This window comes from Schistocerca serialis, chromosome 4 (assembly GCF_023864345.2).
Source record: "Schistocerca serialis cubense isolate TAMUIC-IGC-003099 chromosome 4, iqSchSeri2.2, whole genome shotgun sequence".
In the NCBI taxonomy this organism is placed as follows: domain Eukaryota; kingdom Metazoa; phylum Arthropoda; class Insecta; order Orthoptera; family Acrididae; genus Schistocerca; species Schistocerca serialis.
The window spans coordinates 781,237,806-781,257,181 of record NC_064641.1 but is presented as its reverse complement, the minus strand read 5'-3'; the positions used below and the strand labels follow the sequence as shown (position 1 = coordinate 781,257,181).

The window sequence follows — 19,376 nt, the reverse complement described above, 5'->3', positions numbered from 1 at the left end:
CCTTTGAGATTGGGCTTGGTCGGTTGCTGTAAGTCAAGAATACATTTAAAGTGACAAAGATGCCATTACCAACAAATCACTGAGTTTGAACAAGGTCGTGTAACAGGGCTGCGAGAAGCTAGACGTTCCTTCTGCGATGCTGCAGAGAGGTTTCGCAGGAACACAGGCACGGCAGGTTATTGGTGGCAGCAGTAATCACAAGAATGTACGGCCACAAGGAGACAGGCCTCTGCCGCATCGTACTGAATGTGCATCATCAATTTGAGCAGCAGTTGGCACTACAGAGACACAACGAATTGTTACATATCGGTATTTAAGGACAGCTCCCATGTAGACGCCTTGTACCGTGTATGCTACTGACCTAAAACCCAACACCATTTGGGACTTCAGTGATGTCAAGAGAAAGCTTACTGGAGGGCAGGATGTAGGTCGGTTGTGTTTTCTGATTAAAGTTGTTCGGCCACGGTGCCAACGATGGCGGTATTCTGTTTAGGAGCAGGCCTGAAACCAAACTGTCTGCGTACTTGACACACTGGACGTACAGCTGCAATTACAGTCTGGGCTGAGATTTCGTTTGACAGCAAGAGCACACTCGTAATTATTCCACGCAGCCTGACTGCAAATTTGTGCGTCAATCTGGTTATTTGACCTGATGTGCTGCCATTCACGAACAGCATTCCATGGGGTGTTTTCCAACAGGATAACGCTATTACTACATACAGCTGTTGTAACCCAGCACGCTCTACAGGGTCGACATGTTCTCTTGGTCTGCTCTGTCGTCAGATCTGTCTCCAATCGTACACATGTGGGACAGCATTAACCGTCCCTGTATTAGCTGACCAAGTGCAACATGCGTGGAACACCATCCGTCACACTGACACCCGGCACCTTTATAACACAATGCATGCACGTTTGCACCCTTACATTTAACATTGTGGCTCTTACTCCGGTTATTAATGCACCAGTATTACACATTTGCCATGGTTTACCTCGCGCTTACATTAACCTGTGATCTTGCTATGTTAATCACTTAAATATGTTACGTAGACAAATGTATTCCCGAAATTTTATTACTCCACATTAATTATGTATTGGTGTTGTGATTTTTTTTCCATCTGAGTATATCGCAAATGAGGATACTTCGAATGTACCACTTGTTAAGGTTTCTCCCAGTTGCATTAGTATCTGAAACGTCGTAAGAACAACTGTCGAAGTGTCACTACCCGCGTTGTAGTCTGTCTAATCCTCTCTTAACGGTCCCTAGGGAGTGATACGTTCCTGAGTATAGTATATTCCTAGATTCATAATACGCGTTCTCTAAACTTAATAACAAGCGTCCGCGCGTCAGTTAATTGGCGTCTGTCTTCAGGAGTCTCTCAGTTATGGGAATCATCATTTTCGTGGCGATCCTCCCTGAGTCGAACATACTTGTGTCCGCAACTTCCTGCCTGGTAAAAGTGTGTGCCTGACCGAAACACGAGACCAGAATCTTTGCTTTTGAGACGTGTTTGGGTAGTTAAGTCGGTAGAGCAAATTCCCAGGTTCGAGTCCCGCTCGGCACACAGTTTTCATCCCCGAGGTGGTTTCATATCAGCGCGTACTCAGAAGTCGAGTAAAAAATTCATTCTGAATCCTCTGACCATTCGTGCTGCCTTCCTTTGTTTACGTTCGGCATTCTGTTAGTCCTATTTGATACGGTCCCAGAGACTTTAACAAAATGATACATACGATATTGTAGTGTCTTGTATTATTCTGATTACGACGCAAAGTTCCATTTCTACTACAACGTCTGATCGGTACGGGAACGTACATAATAGACGTACGAGTAAAGGGCGCAGACGCATGGTTGGCGACATGTGAAAGTTTGAGTCTAGTCGTGATTGCGAATTCATGTGATGTGACTTTAACAACTGTGTAGGATGGAAGTAAGCAAATTCGTCAGCAGTCGCATGGCATTTTCCCAGAAAGCTACCAATGATCGAAGTCTCTCAATTGTTTGCCAACGACAGGCTACTTTATACCTCCACAAAGTGATACACCCAGGTATTCGTGTAAATTGGTTGACTCCATTTGTGATGCAGTGGACGCTAAGTTGCTGCTTTTTGTGAACCCCAAAATTCTACACTTCTAACCATTTGGGCCATGTTACCAATTTTTGCACCAGTTGAAATATTGTCAAGATTTTACTGAATATTATGCGACTTTTGTAAGACAGCACTGCATTACAAGTAACTGTATCATATGCAGAAAATCTAAGGAAATTATTAATGTGACTTGTCAGATCAGTTAATAGAAAAAAAATTAACGTTAAAGGTTCCAGCGCATTCGCTTGGTGAACTTCTAGTGTTACTCCCACACGTCCGAAAAAAGGCGAATTAAAGGCGATGACAGCCAATGATTTCTTCACTGCAGATGCACACCTAGCTCGAACTCTTACGGGAATATGCGAGATGCCGCGAGTAATGAGGCTGATGAGAGGGGCCCTAAGTAAGTAATGTGTGGTATAGGTCCAGAATTTGGGTCTGACGGGAGGCATGCTAAGGTAGTCCGTGCGGCTGTAGTGACTACTGTGTCCAGATGCCTTAGTGTTCAGCTCATTTGCCTAGTAAGCAAGAGACTTGCGTTAGGATTCCGGTCAGACACAAATTTTCAACTTGCCCCATTCATATAAATCAATGACCACTGGCAGCTAATGTCTTTAATTCCTTCATTTCTTGAGAACACGCCTACCCATACTGAAATGTTGGCAGCTTAGAACGAAGCTGTACGAACGTAACGCCACATATTTACTATTCAAAGTGACAGAACTCATTTGTTTCTTTTTCGGTAGTCGTTTGACAATGGATCAAATCAAACTACACTGGTTTTGAAAATCGTTGTTCCAGGCAGTTGCGAAGTACGTTATGCAGTTGGACTGTTGTGTGCAAAACGAGCTATAGTACCAAACGTATCAGGAGTGGTGGCCCGTTTATGAGCCTACAGTAATGAGTGAAGGAGAAGTCCGACAGTGGTGTCCAGATCTCAATAGTGGCCGCAAAAACGTGCATGATGAAGAGCAAAATGGCAGGCCTAGTATCCAGGCTGACGAAGTTGTGCAACAACGGATCCAAAAGCTGCCGTCTTATCGACTACTGGGCACTTGTACTCTGGCTCATGAATTTCCTTATGTTGAATGGCGTCGCTGCCTACAGGAATGTCAAGGAAAATCGAAGACATCGCATATTGTGTGCAAATGTCTTCCGATTAACATAAAGAGCAAAGAAATTCAAACGATCGTCCATACAGGGGCCGCTATCGTCAGGTCACAATCTTCTTTCAATTGGAGGTTATCGTGGCGGGCCACGTTAAACCAGTGTGCCGACCGATGATGACAAAAAAGAGTGCAGGTAGCTCTTGAGGTTTGTTACCTTAACAAGGTGACGGCATCTACTCGTCGTCATCGATTTCATCCGAATGTATGGTATACGTAGGGCTTGCCTAGAAGTGAAAGTAACAGGAGGGGGAGCTACAGATGGCCGAGCGTTTCGAGAAAATTGCATTTTTGGCACTGGTCTGGCAACGCAGGAATCATTTATGTTAGCGTTGTATGCAGGCAGCGGTTGGCGCGGCGGAGGGAGCAGATGACGGTAATCAGAGGTTCCTCCCTAGCGAGCCCAAATTTTCATTTTTGTGTTTATCCTACGTTACTTTCACTGGAGACAAGCCGAAATTATGCTCATTATATTTTATTTATTAATATTTCCATAAAAGCCTCGATAAAGTAAGGCATAGGAAAATGGGTCATCGCAAATAAATTTCCAGGAAGGGATTGTTTGGCGTACGTAAAATTTAATGTTTAAAATCACTTTCATTATTTTACAGTTGTTGATTTACTCGTACTGCGGTGGTACTTACAGCGAAAGCAAGAGAAGCAGTAACTTTTTCGGTATCTCCCACATGTTCTAAACGCCACATTTTTTGCTATAAACTGGTTGTTTTAAAGATTCTACAGAAAAACAAATTTTGTTTACTTTTACAAGTGCTCTTCCTCATCGCAGAATTTGGTAGCAAATCACGCCAAATACTAGCGAATAGCTTGTGATGTACAGTGGAATGTATTTTGTTGGCAGTCTTCTCGAGACATTATTTCTTTTTCTGTCTGGATGAAATAAGAGCAGTTTTGAACATTTTCGATCAGATCCTTTACATTATGATAGAAATAGACATAGCAGAGTTGCACTTGCGAAATGCATATGCGAGGAATCACTTGAGCACTGCGCGATGACAATCCTTTTTCATCTCTAAAGAAGTCGTCGTATGATTGTGGATTTGTTTGTTCTCCCTACTAGTTAGTTGAGAAAATTTGTTCTCCTACATCTAGGGCTTAATCACATAACTCAAAAAATTTTATTGTATAAGTTTCCCAGATTTTGCTAGAATAATGACCTCATTCCTGGATTTTGCCAGGTTTTTGTGCGGTTCGCCACCAAAACGAAGTACGTATGTGTAGGAATTTGACGTTCTGCGCTGAAGAGGCCATTAGAAACTGAAAACTAGTCCATATTGATGGATGAAATCGCCAGGTTCATATTCAAAGGAACCATCCCGGCATTCACCTTCAGCGATTCAGGAAAACCGCAGAAACCGATACATCTGGAAGGCCGTATGGGGATTTCACCCGTCGCTCTCAAGAATATCAGTTCAGTACCTTAACCACTATACTGCATCGATCGCTCCCATCACCACAATTTTCGCCGGCCGAAGTGGCCGAGCGGTTCTAGGCGCTTCAGTCTGGAACCGCGCGAAGGCTACGGTCGCAGGTTCGAATCCTGCCTCGGGCATTGATGTGTGTGATGTCCTTAGGTTAGTTAGGTTTAATTAGTTCTAAGTTCTAGGCGACTGATGACCTCAGAAGTTAAGTCGCATAGTGCTCAGAGCCATTTGAACGAATTTTTCCTTTGACGCTGATATTCTTGTCCATTTATTTATTTATTTATTTGCAGCGTCAACGCCAAAGATAATTTTTATTATGAAAGCAACTTAAAAGATATATCAGTGCCAGCAATAAACAGACAAGAGGGTCCAACCGATGTTTTAACTGAATAAGAAGAAACACGCTGGAGAAAAAAAAATACATTTCGGCAGTTGCACGCACACTGTCAACTTAATAAACTATTTACACATCACCTACTGAGCCCATAGCTGCATAACTGAATAATTTAAACCGTTATTATTCCGGAAGTCTCAATACGCTGAAGATGTGCTACGGTTTAATATATTTTGGCGCTTATGTATATACAAACTAGTCACACTATGTTGATGTTACATTAACGATAGTTTTAGAACAGCATGTAATATTACGCTTTCGACTGCGCCACCGCATTTATGTCAGGCGCATTCTCCTCAGCTACAGACAGTAATGTAGTAGCTCGAATGTTCGCTGGCAACTACGAAGATGCAAAAGAAACGCACCATATACTCACTGCACGTCCGCCACATCTATCGTGCAATTCCAAACAGGGACGTCATCCTCGCGCCACACCTCCGATGTACTGCCAGCTCACATTCGCCGCTACGGAGAGAGGACTGTCTGAAAGTGACAACTCCCGCAGGGCGTGTGTAGGGCAGCGCAGCCAGCGTCAGATAGCTTATCGTTCCGTGGATTTGCGGCACTGACGAATTATCGTTCTGCAGAATACCATGCGGCGTAGTGTGACGCAATTTCCTTGTCAATCTGCTGCTATCGCTGATCGAACCTCGCTGCGCCTTGTGGAGTTCGTGTTTTTACCAACAGAAAGTCGTGCATGCACTTATCAACTTACATTGTTTGTTTGTTTCATGTTCCATAGACCATTGGAACGAATCTTTTATCAAAATATTGTAGAAATAGTTAGTTTACAGGATACTTATACGTGAATGCTAGAACTATTAGCGAACATATTTTTTTACTCCAACTCATGCAACTTAGTTTTTCTACAGGCTACCAGTTTTTAAACAAAAATTCGTCCGTGGCGTAAAAGACGTTATCCAGGAGAAAATTTTTTAGAGTAGTTTTAAAACTAGATTTGCTACTTGTCAGTCATTTTATGTTGTTGGGAAAAGGGACAAAAATTTTATCGCTGCATACTGAATATTTCGAGCCACTGACAATTTAATTTTCCATTATTAAAGATCAGTTTTTCTTCTTGTGAAGTAGATATGGACATTCACACTGTTCTGCAATTGTGGCGGATTATTTATGACGAATTTTATTAGCGAATTAATGCACTGTGATGGTGCAATTAAAATGCTTAACTCCCTGAAGAGGTACCTACATGACGACCGTGGCTAAATACACGTATTATTCTTAGTGGTTGCTCTTGTCCAATCAGTACTTTCTTTCAGAGTGATGAGTCACCGAAGAAAATTATTCTGTAAGACATTATTTAGTGGAAATATGTAAAATATGTCATGAGGTTGATTCGTTTTTTATACGACTAGTAATTATACGATGATCAAAAGGAGCTGAACTTAATTATTGGAGCAGCTCAGTAATATGCTTCTTACAGTTACAGTTTTTCATCACTATGCATATGTCCGCCCCCGGTAGCTGAATGGTCAGCGTGACGAATTGTCAATTCCCTGGGCCCGGGTTCGATTACCGCCTAGGTCGGGGAATTTTCTCCGCTCAGGGACTGGGTGTTGTGCTGTCATCATCATCATCTTCTTATCATTCTCATCGACTGCAGGTCGCCGAAGTGGCGCCAAATTGAAATACCGGCACCCGGCGAACGGTGTGCCCGACGGGGGGCCCTAGCCATACAATTAAATAAAACTATGTACATCCAAAATTTAGAGCAGAACCTGTTCATGTTCTACATCAATCGTTTATCTGGTTCTGTTTATTGTGCAGTGTTTCATTAAAATTTAGTGAGATCCCATTTTCAGAGAACCACATAATAATTGTTTGAGAAACCTTTCTAACAACTCTTCTGCCTAATTGAATTTATTACAATACTAATATCTTCTGGAAAAAGTACACGTTCTGCTTGATGAATGTTAAGTGGGAGGTCATGCACATTATATAAGGAATAGGTGTGGACCCAAAATTGAACCTGACAGGATTGCCTTCACGAGTAGGCGATTTGGCTCACATCTTATTCAAAATTTATTTAGAAGCAACGCTTTAAAGCTGGCGCCGAATGTGTAGCAATACCGATATACTTGTAGCAGATGGTAGGAAAAGCAAATCGGTGGAATCCTTAGAACATGTAATCATCACAAAACCAGGATCTTAAAAAACACATGTTCGATCGATGTTGACTACTGCTGGGTTGTCTGCGATCTTTTCCGCGAGGAATTAATAAATGAGCTGGAGAAGATACAAATGAGAGCAGCGTGTTTCGTCACTGGATTCTTTAACAACGGCGAGACCGCCGAGGGGAGACTCAGCAGACTATTGTAGCAGACACTACAAGAGGACCATTGTGGATCATCGTGAGATATACTGTCAAAATTTCGAGGGAGTATGTACCAAAACGTTCATTGAATATAGAACTAAATTTTCCTTGGGACATTTGAGCCACATCTTTATCTATGATAATGACTGAAGCTCAAGAAATTAATTAAAATTTGTGCTACAGCCAGGACATGAAACGCAGGTCTCCTTGCTTACGAGGCATGTGTATTAGCCATTACACCACCATAGTGGCATAGTAATACAACTGCATGGAATACCCTCGTCCAACACTCTCCTTAACACAATCTTCAAGGAGGTGAAAATAAGTTCAAGATGTGACTTCAAGTTTGTGTTAGGGACGGCATTGGAGAAGGATATTCCGTGTGGCTGTGTTGGCTATGCCAGTGCGGTAGTGTAACGGCTAACTCTCTTGCCTAGTAAGCAAGGAGACCGGGTTGAAGTCCCGGCTATGGCAGAAATTTTAATTAATTTTTTACGCTTCAAGCATTATCACAGATAACGGTGTGACTCAATCAATATACTACTTCCTTACAAATACATGTTTCGAAATAAACTCGACAATGAAAACCCAGTGAATATCATGACCATACATTTGCAAGTATGCCGACAATTGTTCTTGCAGGGCACCACTATCGAACACAATAGGACAATGTGGGGTTGGAGGCACAAGGGGTGGGTTATTGGTACACTTCGTACATGTGTGGTGCAAATCGCATTATGGTATCCGAACTGTAATTGTAGATTTAGTTTATGCAACTGAAATATTCAGTTGACCTATGAAGTGTATTAATCACGACATGAACACGCATGCCTTGTGTCCCTGCATATCACGAATGTACGTAGAGACTTCATGAAGTAAGTTGCACATGTCATTCCACGCTAAAAGCATTTCGCACCAAGAGTGGTACACTGTCAGGAGAGAGTTCAGAGTTTTCTGTAGCCACAGTTCTATTGCTGTACGGGTGAGAGATGCACCACAGTGCGCGACTGAAATGATGGGCAACTCGGAAAGTACTCCGAAACTGAAGTACGCAGAACAATAAAATTCGTGTGGGCATAACATCTGAATTTCACACAGATTCAGACGTTAAATTTTGGCGGTATATGAACCAAAGAGCAAGATGTATGAGACAGGCGAAATACCCTCAGACTTCAAGAAGAATATAATAATTCCAATCCCAAAGAAAGCAGGTGTTGACAGATGCGAAAATTACAGAACTATCAGTTTAATAAGTCACAGCTGCAAAATACTAACGCGAATTCTTTACAGATGAATCGAAAAACTGGTAGAAGCCGACCTCGGGGGAGATCAGTTTGGATTCCGTAGAAATGTTGGAACACGTGAGGCAATACTGACTCTACGACTTATCTTAGAAGAAAGATTAAGGAAAGGCAAACCTACGTTTCTAGCATTTGTAGACTTAGAGAAAGCTTTTGACAATGTTGACTGGAATACTCTCTTTCAAATTCTAAAGATGGCAGGGGTAAAATACAGGGAGCGAAAGGCTATTTACAATTTGTACAGAAAGCAGATGGCAGTTATAAGAGTCGAGGGGTATGAAAGGGAAGCAGTGGTTGGGATGGGAGTGAGACAAGGTTGTAGCCTGTCCCCGATGTTATTCAATCTGTATATTGAGCAAGCAGTAAAGGAGACAAAAGAAAAGTTCGCAGTAGGTATTAAAATCCATGGAGAAGAAATAAAAACTTTGAGGTTCGCTGATGACATTGTAATTCTGTCGGAGATAGCAAGGGACTTGGAAGAGAAGTTTAACGGAATGGACAGTGTCTTGAAAGGAGGGTATAAGATGAACATCAACAAAAGCAAAACGAGGATAACGGAATGTAGACGAATTAAGTCGGGTGATGCTGAGGGAATTAGATTAGAAAATGAGACACTTAAAGTAGTAAAGGAGTTTTCCTGTTTGGGGAGCAAAATAACTGATGATGGTCGAAGTAGAGAGGATATCAAATGTAGACTGGCAATGGGAAGGAAAGGGTTTCTGAAGAAGAAAAATGTGTTAACATCGAGTATAGATTTAAATGTCAGGAAGTCGTTTCGAAAAGTATTTGTATGGAGTGTAGCCATGTATGGAAGTCAAACGTGGACGACGAATAGTTTAGACAAGAAGAGAATAGAAGCTTTCGAAATGTGGTGCTACAGAAGAATGCTGAAGATTAGATGGGTAGATCACATAACTAATGAGGAGGTATTGAATAGAATTGGGGAGAAGAGGGGCTTGTGGCACAACTTGACTAGAAGAAGGGATCTGTTGGTAGGACATGTTCTGAGACATCGAGGGATCACCAATTTAGTATTGGAGGGCAGCGTGGAGGGTAAAAATCGTAGAGGGAGACCAAGAGATGAATACACTAAGCAGATTCAGAAGGATGTAGGCTGCAGTAGGTACTGGGAGATGAAGAAGCTTGCACAGGATAGAGTATCATGGAGAGCTGCATCAAACCAGTCTCAGGACTGAAGACCACAATCACAACAACAACAATGAACCAAACGCAGTGTCGCGTCCACGACTACTGAAATGGTTCCAATACGACACAGACGTGGATGATGGTGGTTAGAAGGTCCAGATCTTGCGACATGTGATTCCAGGCTTTTCGGCAGGATGAAAGAACGTCTGGGAGAATCGATTTTGCAACGATAATAACGTTCACCCAGCGGCTGAAGAATGATTCCGTTAACAAGGAGGGGATATCTGCAGCCGAGGAATTTAACTATTGGTAGATAAAGTTCGACCGTTGTTTACAGACACTTTGTGACTATGTAGAAAAATTTAGTCTGGTACAGGGGTTGAGCAAAAATAATGGAAACACCTGGGGGAGTGCACGCTTGAACATAAATAGACATACTAGTCAAGCATACAGATTGAGCTGCTGTTGCTGACCACGAGTGGCAACTGTTCTATGCCCTCAACACGTTGTAAGTATCAGGCGTGTTTACACAGGTGTAGTGGAAAAACATCATCCATTAAGCCGCAACGCGGGTGAAACTGTGGGTTAAATAGTCATGACGGGTGGTCATTGAAGAGTACTGTGTCGGAAAACATGACGACGACAGGTGCAAAAGTCACTGCAGAACTGAGTGTTGCACTCCCGAACCGCGTCAGCACTAAAACAACACGAAGGGAGCAGGACAAGCAAAAAATTGTTGGGCGAGAAGAAATTCCAAAACGATGCAAATGCCCGAAACAGGAAAACGTGCTGCCAAGACCATAAAACCTGGACTATGAAGCAATGGAAGAAAGTCACGGGTCTTTTTTCACACTGTTTCCAGCTTCTGGCCGAGTTTACATCCCAAGAGTTAAACACTGCGCGGGTTCGGTGATGAAGAGGCCAGCCATATCGTGGTATTCAAAGGGGCCCATGGTTACTCTCACGTAGCATTACCGCCATGGATTATGTGACCATTTCGGGTAATCAGTCCCATCCATAGGGCAGTGTTTGTTCCTCAGTGGTGATACTGTGTTCCAAGAGGACAAGCCGTTGTTCAGAGAGCGCGCATCGTCCGGCACTGGATTTGTGACCACGAAGATCAATTGTCGCATCTCCCCTGGCCACCACAGCCACCACGTCACAATATTAGAGAGCCTTCGTGGTCTGCTAGAGAGAGAAGGGTGCGTGATCGCTACCCACCTCCGTCATCGTCACCTGAATTTGCTACTGTTTTGAATGCCAATGTGTTTCCTGCACCGTATTAAGCAGGGTGTTACGTTGTGTTTTTATTGTTTCCATATTTTTATCGCCCCCCCCCCCCCCCCACACTCCTCGTTATGTCTCACTCTGAAGTGTAGTATAGCAATGAATATAAGTTATTTGAGCTGCCATAATAATGTGTATCTTAGTTTCTGTAGTCCCCTCGTGGATGGAAGATGGTAGCAGGAAATTTGCTTTAACGTTGGGAGGTTGTAAGGGACATCAAAACAAATATTTTTCCCTAATGCCATTTTTTCCTACGACGATTATTTAAACCGTTGGGGGCCGTATTACGATCTTCAGTAGTTAGAGGGCGTATTACGCTCTTCAGTTGTAGGCAACTGCTGTCCACCAGTGTAGTATTGCATTGTCTCTGTTTACTAATGGAGCGATACACCTGCAGTGAGTACACTGATATGGTTGGTGCGTACTACATAGCGCACCACAACGGACGAGCTTCACAGCGGGTTTATCAATAACAATATCCTAATCGCCGTATCCCGCATCATACGATCTTTTATGCTGTGTACCAAAGTCTCCGTGAGACCAGGTCATTTAGCAGACTACCTGGACAGGGATGCCGTCGCACGGTAAGAACGCTGCAATTTGAGGTAGCTGTCTTGCAGCATGCGGAGCAGGATCCTTCAATCAGCACTCGTGCAATTGCACGTCACATGGGGACGAATCAGACGAATGTAAGAACAGTCCTTCTAGAGCAATTGTTAAGTCCATTTCACTTACAGCGTGTCCACAACCTGGAACCAGTTAATTATCCATCCAGAGCACAGTTTTCGCAGTGGTACCCGGAACAGTGTGAAATGCATCCTACATTTCCATCCTCTGTGTTGTTTACCGATGCAGCAACGTTCGGGCGTGATCGAGACTTCAACATGCACAATTCGCATGTTTGGAGTGAGGATAACCCACGTGCCACAGTTACTAGCGCTCATCAAGCGCGGTTCTTCGTTAATGTGTGGGTCGGTGTTGTTGGAGACTGTTTAATTGGGCCGTATCTGCTACCTAGTTGTTGTCTCTTGGTCATAAAAAATGGAAAAGTGTTTGTTGGTTTAATTAATTTGCCGCCAGAGAAATCTTCCTCTATCGGTTTAAATACTCCTCATAGGAAAAAAATGACATTAGGGGACAATATTTGTTTTTATGTCCCCTACAACCTCCCAGAGTTTGTCGGTTTAAAAAACTTTTCACCCTGTAGAAGTATTTCTCCTTTTAGCAACATCAGTCTCTCGTACGAACGTGAATACGCTGGTAGGTTCTGTAGGTAGAATATCAAGATGTTCTTACAAATAAACAAATTTTGTCTTTGACCATTTACGAAAGGAGTTTGTTGTTCCAATTCTTACAAGAGAAGCTTTAAAATTGCAGATTAGCTTCTTGGGTAATGTAGTGTAGTGTAGTTTAAGAATAGATATGAAGGCAGGAATGTATAAAAACGAAAAACAAAGGAAACAAAAGGCAGAAAAAAGTGGAAAGAGAATAAAGATAATAGAAACAAGAGGATAAAAAAGGAAGGAGCGAAGTGACAAGCTTGCGAGGAAAACAATTACAAAAAGACAAGTAAAGGAAAAAAGTAAAGAAATTGACCCCAGAATGTGATAATATGATTCATTAATCTAACGAAAGACAGGTAGCAGATAAAACAAATTTGAAACACGTACTACAGTACACCTAACACAAAAAGTTCTGAAGTTATAAGCTGTAACAATATGAAGTTGTTCAGAGGGTAAACCACGACATATTAAGATACAAGAATGTCAGGAGAACAGCGGAATGCAAGTGGATTCGAAATAAGCATACTCTGAGATGAGCTGATGTGTTAGTGGTTAATATTAAGCGAAGGTGTACCTCGGTCCGGAGTAAGGAGTTACCGAGTTTCAGGGGCGGGAAGTTTGCGCCGCCGCGGAACTCTGCGCTGGAGAGAGTAACGGGCGATAACCAGCCGATCATACTCTGTCCCAGAGTTGACGGAGAATTTTACGAGTCCGGTCACAGACCCTCCCAACTCTGCCTCAGCTTGCGCCAAAGAGGCAAGCGACCAACAGGAAATACCTCGGCCCACTTTTAGATAATGTAGACGATGTCCATAAGATATAAAGGGTACAGACGTCTACCGAAATCCAGAGTTATCGTAAAAGTTAAACTCAAGGGCGAACTGAAGCGCTCAATATCACACTTTGCCAACTCATAACCAGACAGTCGCCTTTCATCGCAACCTAGACGTCGGGCTACGATCTCCCCAATCTGCATTGCAAAAACGCATGTAGACGCAAATTAAATAGTGCCAGTGTTCTGTTCTCTTTCTCTTTACATACGTATGACTTCAAACGACGCATCGTCATTCCGTTACGAGAAGAAGCCAACATCCAATATCGGTATGTTCAGCTGAAGCGACTTTTCAGTCGCGTATAATAAAACAAAACGCATTACGAAATGAAAGCAAACCGTTATGAAATAGCAGATTAAATGCTTTTTCCGCAAAATCTGCGAATGTAAAAAATGCAGCAACAAAAACTAAATTCCTTCAAAACTCCAGATCACGCACGTCACAAACAAAAATATCGCAGTGTTTCAGAGACATTGCGTTAAAATCAATTCCAGTTTTTTCTCTAATGCTGGTACATCCTGTGCTGTAACGTAAGTTTTAATTTGATCTGTGGAATGCCTTTCTTGATCTAGCTTTTTACAGTAGTCGTGTCGTTCAAATGTGTCAGTTCGAATATCATGTCATACGAAGCATTATAAGGAATTCCGATGGAGGTACATTTTTCTTGAAAGTGATCGCTTGAGCAACGGAGGTACCTAACGACTGGAAAAAAGCGCAGGTCATTCCAGATCAACACAATAATAGACCTATATCGTTAAAGTCAATCTGTTATAGAATTATGGAACATGTTTTATGCTCAAGAATTATGAGGTTTTTGGAAAATGAACGTCTCGTCTATAAAAATCAAAATGGATTCCGCAAACAGAGATCCTGCGAAACTCGGTTCGCTCTGTTCCTCCGTGAGATCCACAGCGCAGTGGACAACGGCACTGAGGTTTTTGCCGAGTTCCTTGTTTTAGTAAGGCATTTGACACAGTCCCGCATTGTCGTATAATGAAAAAAATACGAGCTTATGCAGTATCGGAGCAGACTTGCGATTGGATTCAAGAATTTCTTGCAGATAGAACTCAACACGTTGCTCTTAACGGAACTAAAGCGACAGATGTAATAAAGGTAATATCCGGAGTACCACAGGGAAGTGTGATAGAACCGTTGCTGTTACAGGGTGTCCCATTTATCTTGGACACCCTAAATTAACTGTTCGTCCAGGTGCAAATTACAAAATGTTTCAAGGAAATGTTCTTTAGCCGTCAGGGGGACATCGAACAGCATGATTGCCTTGGTTGTAGCCTTGTTTTTTACGAAGATGTGAACACTGTATGACTTTTTTAAATGGCGCCCTGTATTTTTTATTCGGTAATTCATTTCCTCTCCTAAGGACCTATTCAGAAATGTATCACAGTGTACCATTCAGTGAAACACAACGTTATTAATTACATAGCACAACATTGACTTTGAGCCCGAGATCACAAACTTGTCCACTTGCTGGAGTTGTCACAAAACAAATGAAAACCAATTAAAAACGTAACACAAAATTGACTTTGACTTTCCTGTACCACAGTCCAGGAGTAGAACATTCAAAGGTGCTCAAAGCGGTGACCCTGAACACCGATACACTGGTGCACTCGTTGAATGAAAGAATTATTTACTGCTTCCAGTGTTGGCTGCTGAAGAGAATTACAAGCGAGCACGATTCTGTTTCTTGGCGGCACTTCATCCAGAAGAGGAGGAAGAATTCGTCTGAGGAAGTTGGCATACGCTGTGCCGTCCCCTGTCCCCTGCTGACATGCAGAATCAGTGGATTCATGAGGCTGTTTCTCGATACAATTTGAAACGAGACTCGTCCGACCAGGCAACATGTTTCCAGCCATCAACGGTCCAATGTCGGGCGGAAGCCAGGCGTAAGGCTTTGTGTCGTGCATTCATCAAGCGTACACGAGAGGGCTTTTGACTCCGAAAGCTCATATCGATGATGTTTCATTGAATGGTTCGTACACTGACACTTGTTGATGGCCCAGTAGAAATCTGCAACAATTTGCGGAAGGGTTGCACTTCTGACATGTTGAACGATTCTCTTCAGTCGTTGTTGGTCCCATTCTTGCACGATGTTTTTCCGGTCGCAGCGATGTCGGAGATGTAATGTTTTACCCGATTCCTGATATCCACGGTAAGCTCGTGAAATCGCTGTACGGGAAAATCCCCACTTCATCGCTACCTCGGAGATGCTGTGTCCCATCGCTCGTGCACCGATTATAACAGCACGTTAAAAACTCATTTAAATCTCGATAACCTGCCGTAGTAGCACCAGTAACCAGTCTAACAACTGCGCCAGACACTTGCCTTAAATAGGCGTTGCCGACTGCAACACCGTATTTCTGCCAGTTTACATAGCTCTGTATTTGAATATTCGTGACTATGCCAGTTTCTTTGGCGCTTCAGTGTAATACGAATGTCTCTCTCTCAGTTGGACTGTACTATCGTCTGTGACTGCAGCACTAGAGTGAGCCATCCACGCACGCTCCTTAAACCGACTTAAAACTTCCGTTTATATTTACCTTGTCCTAATGTCCCATATTCCAAAGCTTTCCTCACCAATATATATTTCAGCTTACAACCTGGGACATAAAGACTGTTCGCTGAATTCAATTTTTGTGATACGTTAAAGCCATGAACCGGTCTAGGACTAGAAAACTGCCATTTGCCTTAAATGGCGGTATTCTGCATTTAATTTTGGAGCTTAAATTTCCACAATAGTTGAGGCCTGTGAGGTAATTATCCGAAGTCAACAGAAAGCAGAGACAATTATTGTACCGCTCCTCGGGTGCGTCTCCGTTACCCCTAAGTATGTCTCATCATTATCTCCATGTCTCTCAAACCTACGATCTGAGATGCTACGTAAAATCCTCTTCCAGGCGTCTCACAAAGCAGTTTCACATATCTCTGTTACGGGAGAGAAAGAGATAAATAGCCCTACAATTCCCTGCCACGTTATTTGGAAAGCCACAATGCATAGGCAAATTGTCGTCCTCACTAGGAAATGAAAATTAGAAAATCCTCATATTGTCATTTTTAGGCCAGGAACGCACTTATTTTTCGTCGTACTCAACTTTTAAGTCAGTACCCTTTATCAAATGGCTCTGAGCAGTATTGGACTTAACTTCTGAGGTCATCAGTGCCCTAGAACTTAGAACTACTTAAACCTAACTAACCTAAGGACATCACACACATCCATGCCCGAGGCAGGATTCGAACCTGCGACCGTAGCGGTCGCGCGGTTCCAGACTGTAGCGCCTACAACCGCTCGGCCACCACGGCCGGCTTACCCTTTATCGAATGGTCTCTAGTGTGTAGATTGCATCTCATGACTATTTCGTATCTCAACGTGTTCTGGGAGTTCGCACTGTTTCTTCAGAATTATTAATTTAATTTTCAAGATTTTTACCCTCCTATCTGGTGACAGTCTACTTGTCATCCTCTACTACCTCACATTTAAATATAATAATTCGTCATTTTTTCATCATATTGATTACAAACGATGTCTATCTTACTGTAACTAAACTCATGTTCGATGTATTTAGTCCACTCATCATTTGTTAAACTCCTGTACCTGAATCAAACAAGAAAACTTACTCGAAAATGAAAGTGTCTTTTATATAGACGCCTTCGGCGACTGGAGAACCTCTTTTCAGAGGTCAAGACAAGAAGTTTTAGTGGATAGATTCGCCGTGCCTATCCTTTCAATTACAAATTTTCCACAGTCGTGACGAAAATCTATTGTAGTTTTAGTATTAATGCACATGTTCCGCAATCGTTATAAGAATGAGCCGATTCAAAAGAGACATTTTTGAACTAACAGTCCTTAGGACAAATAACTGATGCAGTCGGTTTCTATTGAGTTTTTTCCTCATTATAACACAGTAGCAGCGAGATATCAAACTCCCTCAGGTTAGACTTAATCAGCTGCAAGCTATGTCTGGAATTTGAAAGTGTCATGAATTTTGCTGCTGCAGCTATCCAGAGGTTAATGGCACCTGCGGAGCTGATAGGAGCGCTATAAATATCACTTTGATGGAGAATTACTGCTCTCGGCGGAAACAGAGCACTCTACCCCGTGCATTCGGCAAATAGAGGAAAATGCAGGCATAAATTTTACCCAAGGATAAAATTATAGTACACACGGGTAACTAAAAGTGATGCCTGTGCACAAAATAGTGTTATCGTACACACCTGAATATATGAATCTCACAAACGGTAGCAAACACAGCACTACCTACGAGAGAATTTGCGCATATAGGCAGTAATGACAGTCTTATGATCACAAAAGTACACTGCATGCTGTCAGAGAAAACAACAAATAGTGCAGAAAATTTGAAGTTGCAAAGCTGAAATAAGGTTACAAGTTTAGTTGCATACAGAGCAAGTATAGATACTGATCTTAAATACACTCCTGGAAATGGAAAAAAGAACACATTGACACCGGTGTGTCAGACCCACCATACTTGCTCCGGACACTGCGAGGGGGCTGTACAAGCAATGATCACACGCACGGCACAGCGGACACACCAGGAACCGCGGTGTTGGCCGTCGAATGGCGCTAGCTGCGCAGCATTTGTGCACCGTCGCCGTCAGTGTCAGCCAGTTTGCCGTGGCATACGGAGCTCCATCGCAGTCTTTAACACTGGTAGCATGCCGCGACAGCGTGGACGTGAACCGTATGTGCAGTTGACGGACTTTGAGCGAGGGCGTATAGTGGGCATGCGGGAGGCCGGGTGGACGTACCGCCGAATTGCTCAACACGTGGGGCGTGAGGTCTCCACAGTACATCGATGTTGTCGCCAGTGGTCGGCGGAAGGTGCACGTGCCCGTCGACCTGGGACCGGACCGCAGCGACGCATGGATGCACGCCAAGACCGTAGGATCCTACGCAGTGCCGTAGGGGACCGCACCGCCACTTCCCAGCAAATTAGGGACACTGTTGCTCCTGGGGTATCGGCGAGGACCATTCGCAACCGTCTCCATGAAGCTGGGCTACGGTCCCGCACACCGTTAGGCCGTCTTCCGCTCACGCCCCAACATCGTGCAGCCCGCCTCCAGTGGTGTCGCGACAGGCGTGAATGGAGGGACGAATGGAGACGTGTCGTCTTCAGCGATGAGAGTCGCTTCTGCCTTGGTGCCAATGATGGTCGTATGCGTGTTTGGCGCCGTGCAGGTGAGCGCCACAATCAGGACTGCATACGACCGAGGCACACAGGGCCAACACCCGGCATCATGGTGTGGGGAGCGATCTCCTACACTGGCCGTACACCTCTGGTGATCGTCGAGGGGACACTGAGTAGTGCACGGTACATCCAAACCGTCATCGAACCCATCGTTCTACCATTCCTAGACCGGCAAGGGAACTTGCTGTTCCAACAGGACAATGCACGTCCGCATGTATCCCGTGCCACCCAACGTGCTCTAGAAGCTGTAAGTCAACTACCCTGGCCAGCAAGATCTCCGGATCTGTCCCCCATTGAGCATGTTTGGGACTGGATGAAGCGTCGTCTCACGCGTTCTGCACGTCCAGCACGAACGCTGGTCCAACTGAGGCGCCAGGTGGAAATGGCATGGCAAGCCGTTCCACAGGACTACATCCAGCATCTCTACGATCGTCTCCATGGGAGAATAGCAGCCTGCATTGCTGCGAAAGGTGGATATACACTGTACTAGTGCCGACATTGTGCATGCTCTGTTGCCTGTGTCTATGTGCCTGTGGTTCTGTCAGTGTGATCATGTGATGTATCTGACCCCAGGAATGTGTGAATAAAGTTTCCCCTTCCTGGGACAATGAATTCACGGTGTTCTTATTTCAATTTCCAGGAGTGTATCTTAAATATAGCAATCTCGAACTTACCAAAGGTAAAAGGATAATAAATTGAGTCTTTGACGAAATGCGAAACATACAGGATGACTCCAGGAACTGAAAAATGTCACGTAAAACACAAGAGTAAAACACTTTCGGTAAAGGATATATTGCTACATCCTATGACACTGACTATGGGTTTGTTAATGATCCTTGGCACCTTGTTCCTTGAATATAACAGCCAATAATCATGTTCTGTTTCAATT

The 19,376-nt window shown here is 43.4% G+C and overlaps 1 protein-coding gene across 5 annotated transcripts in view; it reads right to left on the bottom strand.

Annotated features, from left to right (window-relative positions):
• Positions 1-19,376, bottom strand: part of LOC126473356 (calcium uptake protein 3, mitochondrial-like) — a 588,948-nt gene that overhangs the window by 29,441 nt on the left and 540,131 nt on the right. The window contains exon 1 of one of the 5 annotated variants that reach the window (XM_050100360.1): positions 5,452-5,557. The exons of the other annotated variants lie outside the window; for them this stretch is intronic. The gene's annotated coding sequence lies outside the window, so the exon portion shown is untranslated. Of the gene's footprint in view, positions 1-5,451; positions 5,558-19,376 lie in introns of those variants that run through there. 5 annotated transcript variants of the gene reach the window in all.